Here is a 6,794-nt window from a genome sequence, read left to right as displayed (position 1 = left end):
GAACAAATTTGGCTTGATTGACTCTCATAAATGTTATTGTATATAGTTTACACAATAGTCACTTCCATAAATTCTATATGGTTAACTGAATGAAACAATAAACTATTTTTACAACCCGTGACTGGAATAGCAACATGTTATTAACATGGATGCAGTGTGTTTCTAATGTTATAGGAGCCTGACTATTTCCATTCTCAGACGACTGATAATCCTAACCTTGAAAAACCAAAGAACCAGCTATATATACTTTTCAAAACAACTAACTTCTACTTTGGGACAATATACTGGGCAGTAGCACCATAGTTTATACCTAACCAAGTTAAAAAGAGTAGAAGCTATTTTAGATTCTTTGGTTATAAACTCCCACATTTACTATCGTCTTTGTCTTCCTAAAATAGGGACTTATAAAAACCAAAGCAAATAAACCATGCAACTGCCCAGTGAACACAGAGGGAACTATTCTTTCGCCTTTTAATAAAGAATACCTTGTAATCGCTGCACAAAGCAGTATACGCCAAAAGCAAATAAACCATGCAACTGCCAACATATTGCTTTTAAAAAAAATCATGAACCCAACCAACTTTTAAAAAAAATGGCAACAACCCCATTTGCTCAAAGCCTCAAACACTTTGCAAGAAGTCCATTTCACCCTAAAACAATCGAAACCCTACTCTCCTACTCAAACTACATAACTCCAAATCTTTCCCCATTAATAAAAACCAAACGAAGTTTAACAAATGCATGTATTAAAGTACTCTAAGTTTAAAAAATACCAAAAAATGGAAAAAAAAATCCAAAGGAACTAACACTTTACATTATGTTGTTGTATTTAGATACAATTATCAACTTGCAAATGCCTAACTAAAAGGTAATATCTTAGTACAGTGGATACTATTTGCTAGGAAGCATTTTCTTTTTTATATATAGTAGCCGAATTTTTTCTGACCTTGTTTCCTTGCGCTCCGCCCTTCCTATCTTCTGCGCAATGCTAAAAATACTTGTTAAGCGCAGTGTTGAATATCCTTGTTTATGAAGATTATCGTCTTTGCTTTCAATCTCAGTCAAGGCGCACACACAAATATTATTAGCATTCTTTGCTTGGACTGGGAGAGAAACAGTTACAGCTGCCATTCGAAGAGACATCATAACAATCAATCACTTGAACCACCAAATCAAATATTAATTTTCGCCAAACATTGCATTAACCATTTGGTTTCATTAACTGACGCCAACTAAAAAAAAAGTTACCTTTCAATTTAATTCTTTCCTTTCCAAAACCAATTTAAATGGGTTCCAAAAAATCAGAGTAAAGTAAACATCAATTCAAAAGAAATGATAATTCTTTAGATGGATGAGGAATAGAAATTTGGAGTGTTCCACAAAAAAAAAAAATAAAAAAAAAATAAAAAAATAAAAATAAAAATTGGAGTGATGAGGGTGGTAGGGATGAGAGTGATAGTTGGTTTGTTTGGAGAAAATAAAAGAGGTGTTGGCTTGTTTGGAGAAAAACGTGATACTATGGGCCGGTCTGCGTTAACTAAAGAAATATACCACCAAATACCCTTAGATTCCGCCATATCATAAGCAAGGTGAAAATCTGAGAAGGTGTTTGGACCCTAGGATTGGAGGCCCATCGGGTCCCACCCTTCCCTAATTTGTTATATAAATTACTAAATGAACAACATTCTTTTCTCAACCGGAGGCTGAAACCAGAAAGACAAACATTCATAAGAAACAAACTTCCGTACTGTTAGAATGTGTTAAAAACATCAAAATCATGTAAACGTCGATAGGAAGCATACCTGTTGAATAAAGCTTCTCTACATGTGTTTAGCATATATTGGCTGGCCTTGAGAATTCTTTGTGCATCAGAAGGTGTGCCTTCCACACCTGTCAGATGTGTCTTAGCACTAAAAATTCATTTTGTTTCTCTTACAATGTCCACACTAGTCTTACTTGATAGGAAACTACTTTCTTTTTGGAGCTCTTCATACTGTGTTGCTCAAGACTATCATGAGTATGAATTATAATGTCCTGCATCAGAAACACTGAGTTTCTATAAGAACCAATTTCGACAAACAGTGTAGTGGACCAAAATCAAAGATAGTTTGGAATCTTACAACATAAAAAAGTACACAAATTTCTCTCTTCCCACATGTACACTCCCTTCCCTCCCTCACAAATGGGTGTTGCTTTTCGCCTTATTTTGCCATAACAACATAGTTGGCATATGCGCACTAGGAGAATAGTATGTAATCCCCCAAAATCTAGGATTACTTTTTACCAAAGAAATATGCACCATTTACGTATACGTGTTTATGTGATACATAGATAGACAAGTACACGCCTACACACAAGCACGTACACACACACACACACACCTACACCCTTAAAAGAGAATAACCAGTGTTTAATACACACTAAAAGATTGTTATTAAAAAAAACAAAAAAAATAAAACATGACAACAACAATAACAAATCCCCATCCACTCAATATGGAATTGATTAGTAACTAAACAATGTGGTTTTATGATAATATAACATACTCAATTGACTGAAGTGTGAAAGTTACAAGAGCATCAAAAGTAATTGATAAATGTAAAATACCTTTTCTAAAAGTTGTGAAGCTGAATTGGCTCCTAGAAGGAGCTGAAAAGGAGGAGGCGAAAACTTAAAATAACTTAATACAGATCTGCACAAAATTCAAAAACATATAATGAGCTGAAAAATAAAGAAAACAATTTACTGCATTCAACAATAACACAATTTTAAAATCTAATCGTGTGAAGTATAGACTTTAAGTCTGTGACTAATGGTAAGGAAAAGCAATCTTCTCCCTACATCAAACAGAAAACAACTCCTAGAGTATAACTAGGGGTATCCACAAAAAAATATGATGAAAACCAGATTCCCAAACCCTAACCCTAAAAGCATGAAAGAATTGAAGGAGAGATGGTGGATTTGAGACGAGAGCCAGAGAACTTGGTTTTTAGAAGCTCCAATCTCCTTCATTTCTCGATGAACACTGGTTTATGACGAAGATAGGGGGTGAGAGAAGGGAGCTGGAATCGGGTAATTTCTATATGTTGGTGGCAAATCTCTTTTTCTTTCGTGGCAAATTCCTTTGTTATTTTGGGTGGCAAAATTTTCTTAGCTCCCCCCAATGTAAATTTTTCCAGGATTTTGGTGGCAAATCATAAGAAAATTTGCCACCGGGTGGAAAATGTATCAAACAATGGCAAATTGATGTCTTTTTTGCATTCGCCACGATTTGGCATAGCAAATAGGGCTATCAAACACAGCCTAAGTATGGTATTAAATCGCGTAAAAAGTTGTTAAGTGACTTGCTCTAGTCTAATTTTTTGTTTTACACACATATAGATAATAATACTCGCATCAACCAAACAATTATTTAAATAATAAGAACTCTTATATAGTTTCACTATATATTAAAAAAAATCACTTGCTTATTTTATCTTTAAAGCAATAGCTTATTCTAAGGAAATCGATGGAACACATATATTAAAATTTCTAGAAGAGGGTTGCTTTACTAACTTGATTTGAACAGTCGGGGTAGCTTCAAACACAACCTACAAAATTAAGGAAAGAAAAGATAAAAGAGGTTGAGGACTAAAGAAAGAATCATTAATCACAAAAAGAATTCAACCGCAATAAACAAACAAAAAATGTACCAATCAAGTCTTTTGGTAGGCTACTGCATGAACCTTGGTGAGAGTAGGCTTCCAACATAACTAAATATATTGTGAAACATAAACTCAGATTTTAGTTTACATTCTGTAACTGAGTTTTGTTTCGGGTTATACAACAGTAGTTGGCAATAATCTTTGCTAATTATAATCTCTCCACTCTTTGCCAAACCTATTGGATGCAAGAATTCAAATGGCACATGCATCTCATTTTGTCCAACTTTAAACAGCTTCGTCCAAGAACCGGCAACACCATATTCTCCCATAACCCAAATATCAACTTCCTTTGCCTGTAACATAAAGAATGAAGAAAGTAATCCACCCAAATCTCCAAGACTCACTCTGACCTCACCCGGATGAGACACATAATTAACATCCAAATCTGGCATTTGCATCTCATAAAAATACTCATCCTTGAGATCAAAACAAATAGTAACAAACTTCGATTCAAAACCTAACCAATGTGTTGCTCCATTAACAAGTACATAATATGTTTCTTCAAAACCCGACACAAAACGCTTTTCTACGTTTCTCCATGTCCCTTCTATTCCTTTGAGGTTAACATTTTATTGCGCCCAAATACCAACTTTAAAAGTGAACATGCTTACAAAAAAAGCTTCAGGACGGATCAATCTTGTAATCTTGTACTCATTACTACTTTCACAATAACCAAATGCGAAATTAACGTCCTCAGGAGAATATAGTGTGTTTCGAGGAAACTTACTTTTAATAGTAATGTAATCTTTTGTAAGAGGATTTAACATATATAAGTTGAACGAATGGTTACCTAAGCAATGACTTAAACATATTAATCCATTGCAAACGCCAACAACCATTGAAGTGGAAACTGGAATTTCTATTTTTATGGGATTGGAATTGGAGGTAACCTCTAAGTGGTAGAATTGGGATTTTATGTGGTTGGGTCTAGTGATGAAGATGATGTTGGAAATGTGGACTTGGATTGAACGGTTGAGATGTAAATTGATAAACCTCAAATCGAATTTGAATAAGTTAAGCCATTGTTTGCAAACGCAGTAGATCGAATTTTTTTAAGTGTATGGCTTCTATTTTTGAGAGTATTTCGTTGAAAATGATGTCTTAAGGGAATGTGTGTTTTAGGTCCTTTTCCACTCTATCTAATCGCTTCTTTATTTTTCTTGAGGGACAGATGGAGAGATTATAAAAGGGGGGGAAATCACAAAACTAAGAAGTCGGGTTTGTAAAGTACCAAGAGGTACATGACAACAAACAAAAGAGAGGCTCCTAGAAGTTCGACACTCGCATCAGAACATCACTAGTAAGCTTTCAATCACCTGGAAATAAAAAAAAAAAAAACAAACAAACAAACAAACAAATAAGGCGTCAAATGTGAATAGCAAGTATAGCTACCTAATAATTCATCAAGTTAGCGAAGAGATAATGTAGCAAGAGAAACAACAAAAATGCAATTAATACCATACATACATGTACCCAAAAAAAAGAGATATAACACATCAAAGAGTACTCGTATTAACTATCATGTTAAGGAGCATCCATGTTATAAGACTTACCCAATGCATAGGTTCTCAAATTGTATTAGAATGTATATACTTAACTACTTCAATAATGTTCAAGATAGAAACCGTGACAACTTTACTTTAAGGGTTTTCCTTAAGTAAAATCTCCAAATTTAACACGCTCATAATTAGTCAAATGCTACTATGAGTCAACGTACACCGAAAGGATCAATTATGCTCACACGGAGCTAATCTACTTAATTACAGTGACAATTTGTTACAAGTAAATAGGGTTAATTGGTAATCAAATAAAATAATAATCTTTAATTCGACAAAACCGTCAATTTCTTACATGTAAATAGAGCTAATTTCATGTTCAGTTGCAATAACAAACACTAATTCAACCAAACCCCCTATTTCTTACAAGTAATTACACTTAACTTGTGTTAAATTGAAATAATAAATCATAATTGGAAAAAACACTCCCCAATTTATACTAGTAAGTACGGTTAATTACTGTTTAAATTGAAAAGTAAACCATAATGTTTTTTATCAGTAAAAGTACACCATAATTAGACTAAAGCCCTAAATTTTGACATGTAATTAGGGTTTGGTCTCAATAATCCTTATTAAAAATTCTGGGGTTTGGTCTCCACATTATTATATTGATTCTATTAAGTAGACAGAAACATGCAAATGATACCATAAAAGCCATACTTTTCGACAAGCGATACTAAACCCGGTTGTTTTCCCACATTCTAACTAATCTTTTTAATGGATCCAACTTCACCAACTAAAAGTACCCAAATTGACTTGATACAATAACTAATTAAAAGATGAGGAGATGTGGTTAGCTGGGGGTTATGGAATAATGAACTAATGTAGTGTACGTGATGGCTGATGGACTTATGAAATGATTAGGTGTGATGAGGAGATAGATCGATTAGGTGATGGAGGGCTAGGGCTTTGGAATGACTTCTTTTTCATTAGCTTACAATTGTTTCCCGCACTCTTGAAATATTCTGCCTGTTAACAACTTGGAATCTCACTAGAATTTGAAATTAAATATCAAATCGAAATTTAACTTAACAAATCAACAAGAAATTGACACTTACATCTAGGGATGTCCATCTTGCCTGAAACCCGCCCAAAACCCAAACAAAAAACCCACACCAAACCTTACAAAACCCGAACCAGAACCCAGACCAAAATACATAGGGTAGGGTTTGGTCATAGTCTCTAAGCCCAAACCGACCCGAGCCCGACCCGATAATTTAGCCCTAAACTCATTAAAATGGCTAAAAAACCCAAAATCGAACAGAAACCGAACCCCAAATCCGGTTTCAATTGCATACTACTAATCTCATATAAAAGAATGAGTTAGATAAATATTTGGATTATGATTTCATTCATGTTTACAGTGATGAGTTATTTAATATATTAGATTATGGAAAAAATTTTGTCGAGATTTCCAATTTTTTCAGTAATTGCACGTGATCATGTGTCTATAGTTCCTTCCGAGTTGCCCAACCCACACCGTATCAAAAGCTATTGACCTAACCTCGTTGATCCGCACAATTTCAAAACTCTA

General features: G+C 34.2%; 1 pseudogene; it reads left to right on the top strand.

The window, feature by feature from the left end:
* The first annotated feature begins 431 nt into the window (after positions 1-431).
* LOC147509758 (U5 spliceosomal RNA) lies at positions 432-520 on the top strand (annotated as a pseudogene).
* Positions 521-6,794: the final 6,274 nt, after the last annotated feature.

This window comes from Coptis chinensis, chromosome 3 (assembly GCF_015680905.1).
Source record: "Coptis chinensis isolate HL-2020 chromosome 3, ASM1568090v1, whole genome shotgun sequence".
Lineage (NCBI taxonomy): Eukaryota > Viridiplantae > Streptophyta > Magnoliopsida > Ranunculales > Ranunculaceae > Coptis > Coptis chinensis.
The sequence above is the reverse complement of the archived record's forward strand: the minus strand, read 5'-3'. Positions and strand labels throughout refer to the sequence as shown.